Raw genomic sequence first — 22,250 nt, 5'->3', positions numbered from 1 at the left:
TATATATGAGAATGATGGGAGTCAAATGAGAAAGCTGAATGTAATTCTGTTATTATGGAACTGAATAGCATGAAAGGAAAAATGAAGGAAATGTCAAGGAGGCAGCAGATAAAAGAAAGGTTGTGTTAGGGTGATATGTCACTGAGGAAATTATTTTCACACTGATTGGTGTATTTTCTCCAGTGTGTTTCACTGCTTATTGCCTTTCAGAACTGATAGCTTTCTGATGATTGGATGTCAGAATATTTTGTTCCACAAAGGAAAGATTTGCTTATGGGATTTCATATACCTGTTTTGTGTGCTATTTCTTGTCATTAACCATGGCTTCTTCCTACTGCCCTTTAAACTTGATGTAATGCTGGTTTATACATCTCCTCCTAAAGAAACACTCGACATGAGCAAGTCATAAAAGTATTCTACAGAGTTTGCCAACACTTGAGGGCAGGAACACTCAGACATTTTTGAATACTTTGGTTCTAATTTAGCACTAACTGGAACATACCTCATCTCCACAGTGTTATTTTCTTTAGAAAAGAACATTGGTTTCATATACAGAACAAAAGGATGATCATTAAAACCCATCTGTGGGCCTCTTTAATAAGCAGAAGCATGAGATAACCCAGAGAGCTTTTGCACAGCAGTACATTGAAACTTCATGTCAGCAAAGTTTGCAATGCTCAGAGATTGTTGGGAAGTAAGAAAGTAGAAATCCTTAACTGTTAACCAACTGAACCAGTAACCAACTAAAACTCAGTCCACACTCTAGCAGATATGAATGTGTCCTTTGATACTGCATTCCTGGAATCCCTGACCAGTATCAATGAAGTGTCCTTATTTGCATACCTAAACGTTTATGGGGAACATCTTCCTCTAGAGGAGTAGAAATACATTTGACATAAAGAGTGCAGCCTTTTCAATATCCACTTGACACACACATATTTTTCCACCAGTGGACATTGCTTGGACCAGTACAGCTGTGAAATACACAGAAGAAAAGCTGGTCAAGAAAAGGAAAAAATTACGAAGCAGGAATACAAATTTTGAAGCATGAATTATCAAAAATTCTCATCTTCCATGTGAGGGGATGCTAGAAAATTTTATTATTTTAGATTTAGTTGCATAGGAGCTGGTAAAAATTCAGATTTAGATATTGGAGACACATATAAACACTTTACCATATAATAAAAATTGTACTTAATATATGAACCATTATTAGTAAAATTAAAAATAGCTGGTCACCCTGTTTTTCTGGGTTGTGTGTAAGGTTAAAAAAAGTCCAAAACTGCACCATTTTGCTGTTGAAAATAGGTGACCTTCATATTTCTTTTCCTGAAGGTGAATGTTGAAAGAGATAAGCTAGAATGTCAACTAGCAATATGTCAGTTATGGCATGTGGGTTGTTCATATCCAGGCTGTTGCCAATTCGAAAATGCAAACTAAATGAAGAGCCACTTCTCCATGGTGTAAGGTGGAAGAACCTACATTGCATTCATGGCAGAACTAGATGATGTACTATAAAAGGCTGCTGTATTTTACCCCTTGATCTCTAGAATACTGTAAGAGGGAAAAAAATATGGGGAACCTTGAAATTCAGAGCAAATTATTCTTCCCAAGTTTTGTATGGTTCTCAGGATGGTGAGTAATGGGATGCTGTTCTGCACAGCAGCACAGCTGTACAGCTACTGGATTTGCTTCAACAAAACATCAACTTTTCAGTAAAAAATTGGCTGCAAGAAGATAACAGATGTACAAAAGAAAATAGGGAAAGAATAACTCTTAACATCTTTATATTTTGTTTACTAGGAATTTTTAAAGGGAGAAAAAGCTTAACTGTTATGGCAAGTTGATATTTTTGCCCTTATAAACTACTTTTATTGTACTAATTTGTTCATATTATTGTACCACAGATAAGAGCACTGTTGTCACAGCTTGGCAGGTTCACAGTCAACCTTCCTTTTCCAAATACTTGTATCTTTGGTACTATTTAAGTGGCAACAGAAGCTGGCAAGAATCTATGGCTACACTTGTTCTTTTTAACTATGAAAAACACTCTGGTTAACTCTTGTCTTTGTTTAGCTTATTGTTTCAGTTTCTTTGAAAAGACAATGGCAGACATTTTATGGGAGCGAATTATGGTTCAATCTCTAAGAAGTTTATTTCTGTTTGCTAACAAACTAGTCTTTTGGGGGTTTTTATTTCTTATAGTAGCAGTCATGGACACTAATTCCCAAATATGGGCTTGTAATTCCTGCATCGGGTTATAGTCACAGAAATATAAAAGGCACAGGAAGTAGGAGTAGTGACATAATCCCACAAGTGTTACAGAAAGAGAGGTCATAATGCCCTTTAAGTGAAGCTGTGACTGGAAATGTTCAGGACTTACTGTCCCAGTAAACCTATTGTCCTCATTATATGAGCTCTTTGTGGGCACCAGACAAACACATAGCAGAAAAGCTGTCTTCTGCCCAGAAAAGCTTATTTTCTAATTTACATCTTCTTTGAGCAGCTACTGTCCACAATAAATCTCAAAAAGTTGTTTTCTCTTAATAGTGCATTAGAGTTTTCACTGAAGCAAGTGCCGAGCTCGGGCAGCGCTGACCTGCACCTGCTCCAGAGTGTTTCCACTGGAGTGGCTCTGGTGCTCACAGTCCATCCTGTTCCTGCCAGTGCCATAAAAGCTGTTTGCAGAGGCAGGGAAGGGCAGGGAGGCAGGCTGTGGTACTTCCTGAGAACAGCTTCCCAGCTCTGTAAAACTTAGAAAGTCAGGGACTTCTTGAACCAGAAATAACCATGTGGGTTTGAGGTGTCTTTGCCTCAGGGGATTTCTCTTCCAGGAACTTGTCTAGTTTTCTATTGAACCCATGTCATCTACACTTGGGGCAGAGTGTTCTGGTCCAAAATTGCATATTGTTCTGAATGTGACTTGTTTTGCTGGTTTAGAGGCTGGTACCTGAAAAGTTTCCAGGGTAGGAAAGTAGTGCTTGTTAGGACAAGCAGTACTTTCTAGGGATGGCCCCAGAGTAACCAAATGCACACTTTTTTTTACAGAAAAAAAATGATGAATATTATGATACTGTACCAATGCTTTAAAAAAATTGTATTTTAATAACTAAAATCTTCTATAGGTGCTAGCTAACCAATATAATGTCAGGAAAAGTCACTAGTGATGGGAAAAAACCCAAAAAAACCAACAAGAAAGAGCCTCTAAACAATTGTTCTGCCTAGAAGACCCTGTGTACATAACCAGATAATCTTGTTCACAGCCTTGGAAGAAAAGACAGACAAGCGTGTCTTTTGTTTATGCATCACTGGATTTTTTACATATAGTGGTTCAGGAATTACATCACACAAGGTTTTTACTCTCCATCTCCTTTTACAATTCACTTTTAGATATGCTATGTCTACAACATAGTTACAAAAATTATTTAAATTGACCTACCCAGAACATCATGCTGCTGCAGCTAAACTGTGCAACTGGACTCCTAGTTTACTGCCAGCAGCAGTGTTTCCTTTCCACTGTGGTAAACTGCCAAGTAAACATACACCTTAATTTCCAAAAGTGACCACAGGAGTCTTGATTTGCTACTCTTTTTTCAAATGTAATTTTCACTACTTGATAATTTGAATGAGCAGTTATCAGAAAGAGGACATTGAAACATTTGCATATCTTGCAAGTGAAGTTTTGCATGTTGTAAAAACAAATTCACTCTATAGTTTCACATGAATGCTTAAAATAATTATTAAACAAGTCTTTGTTTTCATGCTGGGCTGAGGTTTCCTTCCACATCTGTACTAAATTGTCCTAAGGAACATTGATTCAAAAGAACTAGATTGTCTTTTAGTAGCATGGTAGGGATAGGCAGATGAGTCATGAAGAAGATTGCTGTTATAGTTGATGTCAGGAAAAAAACCCCAGTTTTATGTATTATATTTCAGCAAGTAAAATACATAAAATTTGGTCTCTTTAGCAAGATCATCTGGTTTCACTAAGTCTTGTGTCACCCTTTGAGCAGTCTACCTTCTATGTCTGAGGGATGAAATGCTAGAATATTAAAAAAAAGTTAGAAGTTTTTCTGCCAGTGTTATTGCCACTAGACAATTTTCCAGCATGTGATTGATGGTTAAGGTTTCTGCATCATACATAATAATTCCAGGTGACTTTTGCAGACTGCATTTAAGTTGAATGGCATCTGATGTAATTGGATGAGCAAATTGTCCTTTATCTGAACAGTGGACCCTGTACCACCAGTTCCTGCAGGCTTTCTCTACAAGAAACATAAATAATTGTCTTTTCTGAGTTATTCCTTTACCTTTTTTTCAGAGGGGTATTAGATTTCATCTATCTTCCTTGGAATGAGGGAGAGCTGCGTTACACTCTTAGAAATAATCTATGTTACAAAAGAATGCTTTTCTTCATAGTACTATTTTGCAAAGTATGTATGTGTGGCAGGAGAGTTACTTTTATTTTTTGAACTCGAGGCAGATAGTGTATAAAGTGTATAAAGTTCAGTGGAAGCCCATAATCAAATCCTGTCTGACCTATTATATAATAGACATATTATACATTAAGATTTGAAGAAACGACATTAGTATAATATAGGAGGAAAACCCAGTGTGAACCAGCCTTCTTGAAAAGGGATAAAAAATACATTAATTTGTGATAATACTTATTTTAGGGGGAAGGAAATGAACCAAAGTAGAAATTATATTAGTCTTTGCAGTCTTGCAAAGAAGAGTGATGTGTATAAAAAAGCAGCTAAATAATTGTGAAAGTTATGCTTTGACATTTGTGTTCTTCTCTCTTAATTCTATGTATGGCCACATGTAACTATGGCAGGTGAAGCAGGTGAAGTCAACTTTTTGGAAACAATTCTAAAAACTTCTGGTTTCAGCTGCAAATGTCAAATATCATCCTAGTGCTGTTTCTGATTTCTCTCTTGTGATGGGCATTGGCAAAAATCCAGAGAGCAATAATGTAAACTTGATTTTCAGTTTTGAGTTAGACACATAAGGAAGAAATTTCTGATCTATAATGTAATTTGAAAACGCAACTTACTTAGACAAGAATTAAATATTCTGTCCATATCTGATTTGCTTTTTATTGATGATCTATAGATGGTGTGGCCATTATTTCTGTGAAAAACTGCTCAGTTTTCTTCAAGCATTTCTCCCTATGCTGTTTTACCATCTGTTGATGAATATAAGTAAATATTGTTATTGTAAAGATAGTCTCTAGTCTGGCCTGTAACGTGTGATCCAAATTAAATCTTGGCTCTCTGGGGAGTTTGTGATTTTTAGTGGTTCTGAGTATATGTGACTGAGAGTATGTATAAAACCCACAAACCACCAAGGTCATTTTTATTTATTTATTTATTTGCTTTGGAGACCCTGCCCCTACTTGGGAAGGGGGTGCTAGAAATCTGGGTGCATGAGGTAAGTCCTTCTTACATATGGAGTGAATTAGGAAAGGCTGAGAGAGAAAAATACTGCATTTTCCAGCGTCCATCATTATGAAACTGGAATATGTGTTAAGCAGCTGCCAACTTTATATGCTGAGCAGAATACTGACAGTAAGCTTGTCATCTTTAAGTTGCTCATTTTACCAATATGTTTCTCTTTGGTCTTGATGGAGGGAAAATCTTAGGCAATCTCAAATATATTAAGTAGTGAAGCACACCAAGTTAGAATTGTTTAAATGGAAAATTTAGCCACATTAATAGTGCATCATCTTTTTTCTATTAAGAAAAAAAATAGCAAAGGTTACGGGACAAAATTTAAATAAAACTAAGTTAAATAAAGACAGAGTGGCCCCATGGTGGGAAAAGAATTAGCCTAAAACAGCTTGAGAGGAAACAAACACATAGCAGGTCTATTTTCTGTATCTGTAAATAAATACAAAATTAAACACTGAAAATTGACCTAAGAGGCTCTCCTTGATTTTGGAGGAGATAATTCATTGGAAAAGTCAGAATAACAACAGGCATAAGTCAGGTGTAGTTGAAAAAAGAATTAAATTCTTAAATATTATTCAGAAAAGTATTTAAAATAACACCAACAGTGTGTGGAATGATATTCTTTTGGGCTGTAGTTGTCTACATGATATAATTCTCAGTAAGTAAAGGAAAACAGGGGAAGGGCTCACTTTTCTGATTTTTTTACAATGTGAAATTCAGCCATTTTTCCAGATGTCTCTGTACAGATGTATCCAGTTGGGCAAGCCAAAAGGGTATTCTGCTGTTTCATTGAATAGAGCTCTTTGTAAATTTAGCACACTACATTTATATAGTATTTGGCTAAGCAGCTACCTGAACTGATGCAGAGAAAGCAGATGAAATATAGTCAGATTTAGTATCTTGTGCTTTCACTTGTTCTGAGAAATATTTTTCTCACTGAAATGTGAAATGCTAGTGTGAACTGAAATTAGGTCCTTAGAGTAAGAAAACATCTAGGACTACATTTTCAAAGATATAGAAAAAAAATGACTGCAAAACATATTCTGTGAATCAACCATATAATTCCAATATGAATAATGAAATAAATTTTAATGGCATTACTAGAGGATGAATTAAGCAGTTCCCAACTGATTAAAATGACATTGTGCACTTTGAAACAACACTGAATAAAGCACCAGATTGGAAACCTTGTGAAACCTTGTGATCAGAGAAATATTCATAAGTTCTGATCAAGTATATAGTAAAGACAGGCCTGACTCAGTGTCCTTTGTACCCTTATCCAAAGTAAACCAAAATGGTGAGGTATGTAACATTCCTGTTTTTAATGTATCATTCAGGATAACTTCCATGATTCAAATTAACGCACCATGAATACTCCTGGCTTCTATTAGGAACTCTATGTCCCCTCTTCTGGACAGCAGAAATTATTTTAATTGCATACCCTGCATGCTGGCATAAAAGAAACATTTTCACTTACTCTCTCAGTTCCACAGTTTAACTCCAAGTGTTAAAAGTGCTTCTGCTAAATATAAACCAGGTTTTCCACTAGCTCTTTTATATTTTAGATTTCTCAATATTTCTCAGTATTTCTCTTGATTTGGCAGGTCAGTCTGTTTATGGAGGCATTGACCACGATTACCTTCCGTTGGTTTTGCTTTTGCAGGAGGCAATAAGAACTTTGTAGAATCAGAGTTTTTTCTTAAGTTTCCAAAGTTCTTCTAATTGAGAGATGAAGAGAGACAGAAAACTTGATGGCTTTTTAACAAATACATTTTAAAGTGTATTTGCATGATGGCAACATTATTAATTGAAACTTTTTTAAAGAAATATCAAGTTTGTCCTAATCTGTTAAAGTCCTATAAAAAGCAACACTCTAAGAGCTAGTAGTCTAAACATGCTAATATAGAATAGGTCTAGTTTAGGAACATAAAGTTGGTGAGGTTCAATCTCAAGTTGCTTCTTGAGTCACTGCTGTGATCTACAAAATAGCTACCATTTGATAGTTCTGGTTTCAGCTTTATCTGAACCATTTCAGTGTGAGAATTGTACGGGAAAAGTACAGTTCTACTAATAAGACAAAAACTGACAGAACTGATTTTGCTGTAAGCAAAAGTAAGCAAAAAATTGCTGTGAATTGGAATGAAATTTGTTAAGTATTGGCACCAGCACAGCTTGTTTTAGTACTACAATTAGAACGAGTCTGCAGCCTTCATATATCCAAACTGACATCAGTCTGGAATGACTTTTCCAGAAAGAGTAGTATGGTGAAGAACAGAATAATGTGTAGGCATCCTCAGCAGTGGCATGCCAAACAATGAACCATGTGGTTTACTTGTGCAGTTTTTAAAAAAGGAAACTGCTACAACTTGACTGTGTTTCCCTACATCCACCCAGAAGGCTGGACAGCGTGCAGAAATGGATAATTTAAGTGTGTAACTGGGATGCATGTTTAAGAAAGATCTACCTTACACCATAGTATGAAATGATCTCATGATGTGTAAATAGTTTTTCCAGATTAACTATAATCCTGAAATTCAGGAATATTTTAAATCACCCTGATTATATAGATAGATTATAGTCTTTATGTGTATACACATGATATACATAATTAGAGAAATGTGCTTCATTCAAACCAACTGCAATCATGAAATTACTTTTTCCCATTAAACTTCACAGGAGGCTGTGATTACATCCTTTTTATTTTTAATATGAGTTCCCTGCAATTCCCAAGCTCTCAAATGTTTCAAACCAGCTGTAGTAGTAGGACTTTTAATTATACTCTTGCTTAGTGAGTGACATATAGCTCTTTCTCAGTTTGAATTAGCCCTGGAAAAACAGATAGGAGTAATATGAACTAAAAAATTAAATGCAGAACAGCTGTGGACAGAAATAAATGCCTTGATTGAAAACACTCCCCTGGTAGTTTCCTTGAATGTTGCTATGGTAGAAAAATTGCATTTTTATTATAGGTTTTCTAAAGTGACAGGTGTTCTTTAGAGCACCTTTCCTGTGCTTTTACCTTTAATTTTAAAAACTAGGTTGTTAGTTTGCAAGTTGCTTCGATATATTGAAAAAGACAGCACATTATTTTTCCTACAGTGACTATGTGTAAATTTACCATATGTAAAATGCATCTGGGCAGAATCTTTTTGGGAAAGGTCTAGCCTGCATTGGGTGGAATTTCTGATGATTTAGAGGTTATTAATAAGCTTCCTGTAATTGAAAAAGAAAAAAACTATTAAATGATTGAACTGAAGGTGATAAGCTTTATTAATTAAAAGTGTATTTTTTGATAAATTGTATTTCTCTTTTTTAAAACTTTTAATTTTGAAAATATGAACATTTTGTTTTAAATATATAACCTGTGCCACTATAAATATACAAATTTTTAATTGAAAACTTTATATTTGATGCATTTTTACTTAGGGTAAACAGGTTAATAGTATCTGAAAAATGAACCTGAGCCTTATTTCCATCACAGTAGCAATTCTTCAGTGCCATGGGAGTTTTTAGAAAATAAGCAGGAAAAGTGTAACAAAAACACCAAAACAAGTGTGTCTTAAAGTATGGTCTTTGGAAATGACACTTCCAACTTCCCAGGTGCAGTTGGATTGTTAACTGTGTCAGCAATTGCTCAGAATCCAACAGATTCTGGGTTTGGTGCTTCTCAGCTCAGTAGGACTTTGTGTAAGCAACCACACAACTTTGAAACAAACAACAACTTGGGGCAAGAATCCAGAACAGTTGCAAAAGCATAGATTTTTCTCTTTGTCTTGAAGTAGTTGTGTCATTGCTGAGCACGACTTTTCATAATGGGCTATGCTTCTAAATTCACTTTCTGTCAGCTTTGTCTCGTTCATACTCAGGATTTAGCTAAGTGTTCAAATAGACATCACAAATCTCTGTTGACTTCCATAGCTAACCAATGACATGAACTGAAATTTAGAGACTTGCTTTTGATATCAGCATGATATTAGCCTGAGATAAGTGTTACAATGCTTGCTGGGGACTCGGTATGATTAGAGACATGCCCCTGCAGAGTTGGCTGGCAGAAACTGTGGCAGCATGGGGCAGAAAACATCAAGTTCTTTGGAATGGCAATATTTTAGAGGAGTGATAATACTTGTTTCAGCTCAAAACCTCTTAAGGACATCCTTTACTTTGGGAGGTTGAAGGTATGTACCAATCTCTCCCTGAAGAGTCAAATGGGAAAAATTTCTCCTGGAGAAATTCAATCCAAAAATCTAACTCACATGTATTGACTCTCTCTTCTGCTGGAGGAACGTGTCTCTCTTAACCAGTTACAGAAGGTGTCACAAGCAGCTAGTTTAGGTACCTAACTCTGACATGTAGCTTGGGAATATGTGTAAAATACCCAGAGCAGTGTTTCAAAGACATTTTGAATGGTGTCATTTTTGTCCATTTCACAGGACATACTACCAGAAGAAACTGGTAAAAAAAAAAACCACCAAGCTCCTTTTGAAATCTCTGAATTAATGCTCAAACATGCAACACTGCTAATGCTGAATACCCTTTTTGCATATTTTTTTTGCATAAGAAGTTTCTACAAGCCTATGTAGTTCTCTTGAATCAAGCAATATCACTACTCAGAGTTTAAATTCTGGATTCCTTGGCCAGATTTCTATTCTTTGAAAGGTTATAGCAGTCTTCTAGCTGGTATTAATAAATAAATGTGATATTTTCCACTAGAAAAAATAGCTAAAGTCAGAAAATTTCAGTTCATATAGCGTAAATGGCTGCCATTTCTGTCACCTGCAGCTTCTCAAAGATTGATACATTTGCGGTTTTTATATTGCAAGATAAGCTTCATGAAGCTGTACTAGAGAAAGAATAGAGAATGAAGGCAAATGTGCATTTTGCCATTACATCTGAGCATAAATCAGCTTGCTTCATATTGCTTCCAAGTTTTCTGTTCTTATTTTGGATTAATACGAACTAGTTTAAACACAAACTAATGCAATTATGGAGAAAAATTATTGTTCTTTGATTTTTGTGTTTTGATAAAAGTGATGCAGTTTTTAAAAATCTGATGTTCAGCCTGAATACTTAGGCTATTTCAAGGATCGTGTCATTTAGCTGTACAACAGCTAAACTTTCACCACCAAAATTTAAACTTGAATTAATACCTTCATCCAGGCTGTCTGAATGTAAATTGAGCATGTTCTACAAGATCCTAAAAGTAGGCTACAAAAATGCTGCTTTCCTAACTCCATTTGATTTAAATGGATTCCTATGTAGCATTTTCAGAATTCCTCACCACAGTTAGTTTTGTTCTGGAATTAGATAGCCAGTTGCTTTTTCGGCTGAAGCAAAGCAAAATAAACAATGCAAAATTGTCCTCAAAATGAACACTGACAATAAAAGCCCAGCTGCTGTAAGAAGAAGCTGTTAATTCTTACTGGTGTAGGGATAAATCACAAACTCTAAAGGGCTTTCCTAGGATACATCCAGAGAGGAGTGGGAGGACAGTCATCGCCTTCCTTTACTTAGGCAGCATGAGAAGGACATCTCAGCCAGATCTTGGACATGAAATTTCTTCCCACTAATGAGAACTATTTTTAAAGCACTTAGAATGTTTTGTTAGCTATAGCAATAATAATGGAGTTATTAATATAGCTTCACTCTGTCTAGACAGATCTATATCTAGCTGAAAATGATGAGAACAAAAAGAAGAGAAACAGATTTATTTCTGAATTCAAACATCTCTAATTCCAAAAGTTTCACTGAGTTCCCACCACCCACCATGCTGAAATGACACTAGTGTACAAGAAGTTGGCAGAACATGATGCTTATGGCAAGTGTGCACCGTTACTTTTTTGGATTGCACCAAGCACTCACTGTCATGTTTAGCAGCCAGGGCTCAAAGGTTGCTCAAAGGCCAGAGCTGATATCAAAAGTCAGGTGGCCCAGTTACACAAATAGAACTAGAATTTGGTGCGAACCAAACAGATGTGTCTCCAAATGTGAGAAATAAATTTGTAAAGGGTTCTCAAAACCTGACTGAAAGCCCACACAGTCTTGTACCTCTGTATGTAAACTCTGAGATAAGGTGTGCTGACTTGGAAAGGCCATGAAATAGAGATAATGCTGTGAGAGAGGAATTGAACTAGAAACAAGTTTCAAACTATGGCCTTACATAAAAACCAGATATTTTGGAGAATTAGAACTGTGAAAGATGCATTGAAGCAAGACCACGTGGGGTTAAATAATGGATGATTGGTGTTAGAAGTGTTAGCAGCATTGTGTGGCAAAAGCTAATAGGCTGAAAAACATTTATGACCAGGAAATAGGTTGGCTTCTGATAGAATAGCATTGAGTTTTGCATCTCTTGTGTCTCACCCTGCTACGAGACTGATAATGGAATAAAATCTTTTAAAACACCTCTCAGTTGCCCCATCTCTGTAGAGCTGGGAGTTTCCAACACCCAAACTCCTGCAGATCAGCACAACTCACCTGTCCTGTCCCCTCTGGAAACCTATGGCCCTGTACCTTTGCTCCACAGGCCAAGCAGCCTCACAACCTCTCATCTTGCCAGAGCAAGCAGGTGCTCTGTTCCCCCTGCAGCAGCCACGTTCCCTCCTGCTCCAGGTAATCTCTTACAAACCTGTGCCATGTGTGACCACCTACCCCCAGAGAAGCTGTCCCTTCCTTTGCTCAAGGAGAAGCTCTTCCTCTGGGACAAGCTCCCTCAAGTCAAGGAGCTGCCTCAAACTTTCCTGTAGAGCAGACTGCCTTCTTCTTGCCTAAGGTGCTATTTTCCCCCTACCACCTACCAGGTTCGTGGTTTAACACTTATCCAGGATAAATTATAGCTCTCATGTAGTAACAGTATTGTGCAGTTTTTATACCATGTATTGTCTGGCACTGGAAATTTGGGTAGCTCCTGATGACAAAAATGATTCCCCAGACTAACTCTCACTCATTGAACCGTTCATTCTTTTCCTAATGTTTAAATGTGCATTTCAAAATTGTTTCAGGATTTTGTGGGTCTTCCATTTTTTTCTGCTAGAATGTCAAATGCTTCAACTCCACTGAAAGTAAAGAGCATGACTGCAATGTTGACCATTTTTCTTTTAGTGGTTCATAACCCTCCTCAGGCACAGTGCAACTCTGTGGAAATATTCAGTGGTTTTCCATATTTATGGATGTTTTAAACTCTACTTATTACTGTAATTTAGAACTCTTGTATTTCCATCAGTGAAAAAAAGTCTTGAGAAAATGTGCTTGCAGAGCTCCTCATTGGGAGGGGAAGGAAGAGGGAAATACTGGGTATCAGTAGGGGTGGCAGTGTTTTACTGTGGTGAAAGCATTATGCTGTTGTTATATCCTTGATGCCAAATTGGGAAACTGCACAAGGGTCCTCTGCTAGCTCAATCCAAGTTCCCAAATCCTTAAATCCCCTAAACCTGTATCCCAGCAGATATCACCCAGCCAGCAATCTCATCTTCCCTGATCTCTATGTACCAAGGCTTTTCCATCCATGATCAGTTTACTCCAGTACTATTGTTGCTTTTTCTTTGCCAGGTCACCCCAGACTCCTGAGATTATGTCTTGAAGCTTTCTCTTCCACTGTGTCCTGGATACTCATCTGTAAGTTCCCTTTTTCTGTCTACATTCAAATCCTTTTCCACCTGTGCATTCACCCCATTAACCTCGCTCCCCATTCCAAGTCTCTGTGTCTGTAGGAACAATTACTGACAGGTCCATTTATGTTTTTAAAGCTATGGATTTATGAACCTTCCCCATGTCTTCTTTCATTCCCTTGGATCCTAGCGCCTGCTAGCTGGCTGAACGTATCCCTTTCTTGGATCTGCCCTCAGAAATAAACATGCCCCAGCCCTTGTTTCTGGCAGAACTCTAAGAAAACCTGGAGTCTGGCTGCAGTAATCAAAAATCTGCTCAGAGGGCAAAGAAAAACAAGAGAAGTTTGGGATGAAGAGTCCATATAGAGCCCTGTATAAACTGCTGTCCTTCAGTTCTTGATTTATTTTACCCCTGGTGCACACTTTGCTCTTGGTTCTGTAATCACTCGGGGCAAGAAGGTCAGCTCCTAAAGGCCCACTTAAATCAGCATCTGTGGTCTAACTGATCAGCGTTACATAAGATGAACTTCAGCATAACATAACCGGTCCCAACTGAAAGGTACATTGCTCCACAACATATGCAAAATACATGATCATGTGAAAGATGAACAAATTACTTGGCTTCCTTCTCCAATTCTGTAATCTCTTCCATGTGGGAACATGCCTGCACTCATTCAGAGCCCTCATGGCCTCCATGGAGTTCTGTCCTTCCCTGCTGTGGCTCTGGCCATGAAGCAGTTTGACACGATCCTTGAAATGACTTTTCTGAATCTCTTGTTTCCATAGGTTGTTTTGTGAGGCTTTAATGAGGCTGAGGGAGAAGCAGAATGAACAGGGAGAGAGGAACCTGGGTTTGTGCCAGAACATGTGGTGGATAGTAGTAGTCTGATTTCTAAAATGGAGGTGTTGCAGCCAATGAGGTCAGTATTTCCCATATTAATGAATTTTAAGGTTGGCAAGAAGCTGCTTAGACAAACACAAGAAGCGTAACTAGGAAGGATAAGAGATACTCTGTTAATATTACTCTCCCCACCCATATTTGTATGTACACAAACCCCCGCTGTTTATTTTAAATTATACTCAGATTGAACAGTGAGATGACTTTAAATGACCAGTTTGGCAACAGTTTGGAAATATTATATCCAGAGAGAATTTTATTCCCAAACTGAATTATATGTAGCAAACTGCAAGTTAATAATTTGGCCATGAAAGAAATAATAAGATAAAAGTATTTCTTATTATCAGTCAGCCATGTGTATTCCAGAACAATTAGTGGTTTTGATTATTTGGATGAGGTTTCTGTGTTGGCACTTGCTGGGAATACAGCAAAGTGACAGTGAAAAAGAGTAGTATAAAATTTAAATTCTTTTGATACTGTCCAGAGTAGCAATATTTTTCCCCCTGAGTTATTGACCTAAACATCCATTTTGATTTTATTTAATCCTGAAGGGGATGACGCTTCAGGCTTTTTTTTTCTTTTTTAACTAAAAATGAGTTGAAACACTAATTTTCCCAGGTTTCTTAGCTTTCCAAAGCCTGCTGAAAGGAGACAGTATTTGTTTATACCAGACTCTTCAATTTTTTGAAGGTTTCCATTGGAACCACTGTAGAAAGATAAAATGTTTTGCACATTTACTACTGTATATTCTGTTGTAGTTCTAACTTCAACACCAATATATTTCCTTTGCATTTGTGCTTTGAATTGGTTTCACTGATGAAGACACAATAAATTATACATAAAAAGAAAGTGATCTTCTAAGACGATGTTCATTAGGCAGTTCTAACTTGTAACGCATCAGAAACCATATGCTTTGTGCATTGGCTCACAGCTGTAAAACTGACTTGAAATTACCAAATGAAGGCTTGGTGCCAGTTTCCAGTGAAACCAATGAAAAAACTTCATTTATTTCAATGGTTCAGAGTGAACTGTGCAATATTCACAACTACAAATTAAAAGTTTTTGGTTTTGAGCCAGTCTCATTTTTCCTTCTGCAGGTTTGTAATGCTGAAAATATAGGCAAACCCCCTCCCCCCTTTTTTAGTGTATGAAGATATTAAAAAATCTAGTCTGTTTTTCAGTCATTTTATTCCCTTCTGTTTTTTCACTGCAAACCAAGTAACAGGGCAGTCAGGCTATAAGGAAAAGGAGACTGAAGTGTCAAGTGTTTCTGGTCACACCTCAAGTGATACAGAGAGCAGCACGCCTGTGTGAGCCCTCATAGCCTCTCAGGGGGTTGGAGGGGCAGGTGCTGTCCATCAGTGTCCATGGCATTGCCAGACATACCATTCCACTGCAGATTCCATTCATAATCTGACCCTGAGCTCAGGTAGTAAAAGGAGAGACCATTTACTTTGTGGGGAGAGGGCTGTTCAAGCACCAAAAGGGCATTTTGGGAAATGTTCCCAAAACATTGTTAAAAATAGATGTAATTTATTATTATTATTGCTCTATATTGTATGGAACTGTCTATCATCTGCACTAGGACAAAACTTGTAACATGCCTCCAAATTAATGATGGAAGTCTTCCAAACTATTGAAGGGATTTCTGAGCATACATCCTCTTGAAAGAAAAGTGCATGAGTGGTATCTCTTTCACATATCTCTTTTTTACTTTCTGAAGTGCTTTTCCAACTTTTAAAAGATTTCTGCCCCTTTTAACCTTAGAAAAGAGGCTAGGCTTGTGTCTTTTAGACTGAAAGTGTTCACTGTTTAAGAAGTTTGAGCCTCTTAGCAGGGAGTTCATGCTGGACTTCAAGTGAAAGCCTATCCATAATCCTGGAATCATCATGAAGCAGAGCATGTTTGAGGCATTTACAGCTGCCTGGCATTGTTGCTGAGGGACAAATTCAAATGGCTGATCTGCCAGGCTTGTCAACACCTTTGAAATGTTCTGCCTAGCCTGGTCCCTCAAAAGACACCTTGGAGAGAGACAGGGAGCCAAAGTGACAGACAAATCCAGAGTCCACCTACTTGTCGCATTTTCTCCCCTTGTTTCCTTTCCTATTTTATAATTGCCTTCCTTTTTGCTTGTTCTTATCCCAACACTAATGTTGTAATATTGGTAAGTGGTTTAATTAGAAGATTTATTAACTTGTGTTTTTAATCTTTTTACTGAGAAAAAGTACCAAAAACTGAACATCAAAATAAAAGCTATTACACAATCCAATAGTTGGGTGCAGTCTGTCCCCTTTGAATTCCATGGCTAAATTCCCATTGGCTTTCATGGGAACCTATTAAGGAACTGGCTAATGTTATTTTGTAATATGTATGCCACATGGGGTCTCAATTTAGTCACTTAACTAAAGGCACCCAAACAAGTGGCCTTCTTTTTTATTGATGTGAATGACTCAAGTAACTAAAGGGGAAGACAAGTGCCTATTTTTAGTACGTCCACAGTTGAATATGGTAACCACAGTCCAGTACCATAACATCATTTATATGGGTTGGCATTCATCAGTCACACTGGGAATGGCTTAATAAAGAGTGCTTCAAAAACACTTGTGTTGTGTATATCCCATAAATCTAAAGTAAAAGCAGATAGCAAAAGAGAGAAGTAAATATGAAACAAAAATCTGTGATTTGCTTGACAAAACTAAATTAATACCTGTCTGAGGCTTTGTTTCATGTTTGTAATTAATCACCTTTTTCAGTTAATTTCTAATATTTCAAATAATGAATGTCTTAAAAGTATAAAGCAATTTAAACTGTCATCAGAGCTGGGATAGAGCTTGTCTGGAGCAGCATTCTGCAATTTGGTGAAGATCCAAGTGCTTAATTTAGAGCAAAAAGAGTTCAATGGTCTTGGTTATTAAACACCAAACTATAAACAAATGCTTCAATATTTGGGAGATTATGACCTCCAACATCACCTAATTTTTAAAAATTAGGTTTCCAAGTGACAGTAATATAAACTAAGACTCTTAGAATTTACAAAGCCATTGTTTGCTCTTTTCATAGGATGAATATTAAAATTTCTCTTGTCTGTTTGAGGATTAAGGCCAAATCTGATTTTTTGTTACACCTTTGTAAAGAAAAATTGCAAGTTCCACTAGTTTTAAAAAACTGTATCTATTGAGAAAGTATGGTCTTTATAAGAATAGATGTATAAGTATCTCCTGGCTTTAAGTGTTAACCAACATATGCATCACACAGAGCATATGCATACGCCTGTCTCTTGAGACACCATATTTTATTCCTTTAGCATTTTGGCATGTGAGCTTTGTGATTTATGCACATATATATGATGAGAAAAGTCTCATAATGTTTCCCTTCTCAGTGACACAATTGTGCTGGAGTTCTTTGCTTTTTGACAGCTTTCAGTGTGTGATTATGGGTTAGACTTCTTTTGGTAAACCCTGAACTATTCTTCATTTCCCCTGGGGAGCTGTGTACAGCTTCTGCATATTTATATCCGTTCTCCATTTTTTATTTGGATCTTCTCAAGAAAGTGACAGAATTACTTCTGGCTTCTACTTACTGGTGTACAAGATGCCTTTTTGTTTAGGACAAAGGCATATTCCAGACTTTTCTAGTGTCCACCTTTCAAGCTTCAATCTTACAGGATGGGAGATCCTAATCTTCAGAATTATCTCTGCCAGTGGTCTTGCTTGGACCTTGTTTGGGTCTTCGAAACCCACATATGCTTGGTCAGGTTGTGTCATCCTACTTCAACAGAAGATTTTGTCCAGCAAAATTTGGTAGGGCTTGAGAAGATTCCTTCACCCTGAAAAACTTTGTTGCACTCTTCCTTGTTTTTTTTGGCTGTTAACCCCAGAATCAAGGCACCAGTTAAATTTGCCAGGAAAGTAATTCCAAGAAAAAAGGTACTTACCATATTCTATGTCTTTATCCCAGGAGATGTCTGGGTCCTAGCAGGTTGACTGTGTCACTGTTGTCACAGTAGCAAGTCCACTGTGAGTAATGCAGTCTTTATAGACAGTGTGAGTACACAATCTTTTGGGATAGTGCCAAGTGGTTGGAAGCAATCTCTGCGTTGTCACGATTGCTGGGACATGACACAAACCCAGGCCCTTCACCACTGACATGGTGAATGTCCTCAACCCTTTGGGCATCTGTCTCCTGCACCAACTATCTGAATTGATGTGTTAAGAACACATTTCCCTCATTAGCCCCAAGATCCAAACCAAGATTTCAGTACCAGCAGAAGTTCCTTTGTTTCTCCTCTGAATAAAAAGTGCATTTTATGAGAGGCAATGAATGCAAACAACCATGGGTGGGCAGAATGTCTGTTGGAAGCTCATTCTTCAGCAGAGACAATGCCTTTCTGCATTGCTGCTGGGTCTTTTGATAGGCGTCAGAAAGAGCAGAAGAAAAGGAGTCCTTGGCCCTTAGTGATAACTGCCTAAATTTCATTCCTAGAAATATGTGGAGTGTATCAGGATGAATACTTACACTTCTTTCAGACACCAGCTTGACATGTTCTGCTTCTGTGGCTGTTTTGTTATCTTTTATCTTTCTCCAGGAACAAGTCAAGCCCTGGATATTATTGAAAAGACTAGTGTGCCTTTTCATAATTGATTAATTGAGTAAAACTTGAAGGTGGTTCTAATGACCTTCACTTACATCCTTTCTGTGAACCTGCAGCAACTTCCTCACTGACATATCTGTCAAAGATGTGTTTATTATTGAACAGTGCTTCCTTTGGAAGGATAAGACAATGTTTTTCTATCATATCCATTCTTCGTGGGAAGTTTCTTTCAAGAGCTATCCTTATTTCTGGGTCAGAATTCCATCTCAGTCAGAAACTTAAATTTTGTCAATTATTAATGTCTTTCCTCCACACATTGAGTGCTAGTAAAGCTCTACCTTATTTCTTGTTTCTCTTCTTATTTCTGATTTCTGACAGGATAAGAAATTCCAGGTGTTTTCTGAGGCTCTTTCTGTCAGCAGCTTAACGATCTGGAGATGTTATCATCTTTGTGTGCAGACTATTCATACAGATGAGAGGTTGTCATGGCCTGTTTTGAGACTGCAGTCAGGACTGCACCCATGATTGGAGAGAATGCCACTAGCTCTTCAGCTAAGTGGGTGGTAATGCTGAGAAATTTCACCTTCCCTGTCATCTGATGAGCATGCCTGTGGTGCTCTTTTCAATTTCATGAGATCTTTGGCCATCCGGGAGCAGCTGGGAATGGTGCTGCACTTGGCAGTGTTCTTACAATTTTTATTGGTATGAAGAACTTCCATTACCTCTCTGGGGTAAATATGCAGCCTTCCTCTGGGCTCATGTTGTGTCAATATACATGTGTGCAACCACTATGAAATAGAAAACCAGCTTATTTAAAAGTAAGACATTTTCTTCTAAGTATGTGTAGAGATTTTCTGCTTGCAGAGGACATAAAGAAAGACAAAGAATAACCTTTTCCTCCAGACAAAAGAGTGGAAGGGAAAATAATGTAGAAAGAAAAATTACATGGTAGAGAAGAGGATATTTTCCCTACCTTCTTCCATGGCATGACCGTATTTGTGTAGTACATCCATTTGATGGTAAGTTGCCTCTCTTCCTTTTCAAAATCTGCATGTCAGAAATGCTAACAGAACTATTAGCACATTGAATGGGCCATCATACTGCTTTTGGGAAAGCATTAGCCAGGGATGCTAAATCTCACTTCTTGCTTTCAAAGGCTACCACATGAATGAATATCACTAATCATCACTGTTAGTCATTAGCAAGTAACCACTTGCAACTACTGGGATCTAGAGGCAATTTTTTTCCTGAACTTGCTTTTCATGCTGACATTTGCTTAATTAGTAGCAATAAGGCAGCTATGCTTGCTACTGGGGTGAAAAAAATCTGACACCTGCTGCATCATGGGTATAAATATTTCATAAAGATCCTATATTTTCAAGTGATACCCAGTAGTTCAGGGTTTGACTCTTAGCATAAGGGAGCCCTTGTCGACTGCTTGTGTTAATTTTCCTGTTGCTTGCCTTCTTCCAGTGCCCTTAGGAAACTTGCTTCACTTTAACCCCAGTTTTACAGCTGTCTCCTTTTTTGCATCATAGATAAGAAAGATTTTGTGATGCTTTTCTGTGCTATGTTTAGAATCTTAAATTCAAGACCTGGATTTCTCGGACAAATTCAAAGTTAGTCAGGACCTCCCAGGGTCTGTCCCCCAGTAAGGACAGAGAAAAAGGAAGCCACTGCAGTGGTTGAAGGGCTGAGTTATACAAAAGGTTACTAAACTGCCCTGGCACCCACCTCCTTTCTGAGCCAGAAGCAAATTTGAAAAAGAAACTGCTGTGCATCACTTCCCTAGCAGAACATGCTGCAGACAAAAGGAATCGAAACCACAACTAGAGAATTGGATTTCCCCTGCTTTCTCCAAAATAAATATTTGTTTGCAACAAAAGCAGCCGGAAGAATGAGACTTGTACCTTTGACACTAAAAGCTTGTGTGTTTGTGCCAGCTGCAGTAGAGGTATGATCCTCCACTAAGTGCTACCTAAGGTCAGGCTGAGCTCCATCTCCCTCAGCTTGTGAATTAACATCTTCAGCTACTTGTACTAAACCGAGAGAGGAAGAAGACCTAGGGAGTCCAGCAGGAATCTATAGCAAGTGAAAAGCAAAATGAGCAATGAGGCTGCCTCTTGGAGTTGCTCCTTACAATTCTCCTTCCAAACAGCAGCGTCATTTCCTCCACAGCCATTGTCCAGCAGCCTCATGTGCTGGCTTTTGGAATGAGCTCCAAAGAGATGAGATTGCTACAAAAGTTCTGTATAGGGGCCCAAGCCCAGCAGGCAGCTCACAGCCATTTTCTGGATAAGCAGCTCCAGGAGATGGTTAGCAAGAAAAAGAAGAGCAAAAAATGAAGGTGAGTCCTTGGGAGTACAAGGAGTGTGTTCACTTCTGGATGCTGCCTTTGAAAGGATCCATGCATCTCTTAGCAGGGGCTCATTCTTTAAACAAGCCCAGTACTACAGATCTGTGCTTTGAGCAGCAGCTTAGCAGTTAGAAGCTTAAACTAGAAAGTGGACAACACTGGTCACAACACCCTTCCCCTCATGGTTTGAGTGGGTTTACACACCAGTTCTCCATTTTCTCAAAGGTGGCCGAAAAGAATATATTCCTTCTGTGAGTGGTAGGAAAGGCAACAGATTACTAGTAGAGGACATAGTAGAGCACTGTTGCTAGCTGATGGACTCAGCTGGAAAAGCCTTTTCTGAACTCTGGAGAGCTGTTCATCAAGCATCCTCATAGGGAGGCTGTGCATGTGACAGATATTCTTGTACTTTGAAAATTGAGTGCCCCATAACTTGGTTTTTCTTTGTTTTTCTTGTATCTTATGCTTCACTTTTTGTATAAAGGTGAAATAAAGAAAATATATGGGACAGAGATTTGCCATTAAAGGGTCAATTTTTAAAAGCAGTTACCACATGAGATTATCTAGAGCACCACAATTATGGCCTTTCGCAAGCTGAGGGAAATGTTGTGGTGTCTCATATGGCACCATTTGCTAACACTTAGCCAGAAGAGATTTTTATGGCCAGCAAGCACTCTAAATTCATAATGTTTAGCTTCACTTTTTTTTTCTTGTCCACTTTTCCAGTTCTCATTTTCAGCTGTTACCTGGCATGAATTTGCACAGAAGAACCTCCCCTGTCATCTGAAAGCCAGAAAAATCCATTCGGATTAGGAGACGGAAGGAGATTTAGAAAGAGTCTCTCTTGGATCATGCTTTTGCCTTCACAAAAGCCATATTTTTATTATGCCCTTACATAACCTGTCCCCTGTTTCAAATACTGCTTGAAAAAAACCTCATTCGTACAAGAACATGACCAGCTGAGTAAATAAAAAAACCTGTTGAACTTGTGGATTGTACTTACTGAGGTCCTAACTATTTTGATACATGTGCCTGCATAGCAATACTTTGGAGAGAAATTGTGATATTGAGACACATGAAAACAGTTGGTAAAGGCTACAAGTTAACCTGAAAGCATATTCCTGGTAACACAGTTAAAGGAAAGGGAGAGGTGCTCAAAGGTAAATTCAGGTCATTGGCATCTTCAAAAACAAGACTTGGATGACTTATAAAACAAAGTCATATGCAAAGAGGGAACAAGTCACAGAAACACCAAATTTACCACAGTGTCATGAGAGTGGAAAGGAGGAAAAAAAATGACAAAAAAGAACTCAGCAGTAAAATGAATATATTCATGCAGTGTCAGTCT

General features: G+C 37.8%; 1 long non-coding RNA gene across 1 annotated transcript in view; it reads left to right on the top strand.

The window, feature by feature from the left end:
* LOC118687086 (uncharacterized) overlaps positions 1 to 21,887 on the top strand; it is an 84,217-nt gene extending 62,330 nt beyond the window's left edge. Inside the window, exons 4-5 of the long non-coding RNA XR_004980286.1 lie at positions 12,999 to 13,064; positions 21,629 to 21,887. This is a non-coding gene — a long non-coding RNA (uncharacterized LOC118687086). The remainder of the gene's footprint in view (positions 1 to 12,998; positions 13,065 to 21,628) is intronic.
* Positions 21,888 to 22,250: the final 363 nt, after the last annotated feature.

The sequence above is a fragment of the Molothrus ater genome, chromosome 6 (genome assembly GCF_012460135.2).
Source record: "Molothrus ater isolate BHLD 08-10-18 breed brown headed cowbird chromosome 6, BPBGC_Mater_1.1, whole genome shotgun sequence".
NCBI classification, from domain to species: Eukaryota; Metazoa; Chordata; class Aves; order Passeriformes; family Icteridae; genus Molothrus; species Molothrus ater.
This window is presented reverse-complemented; position numbering and strand designations above follow the sequence as displayed.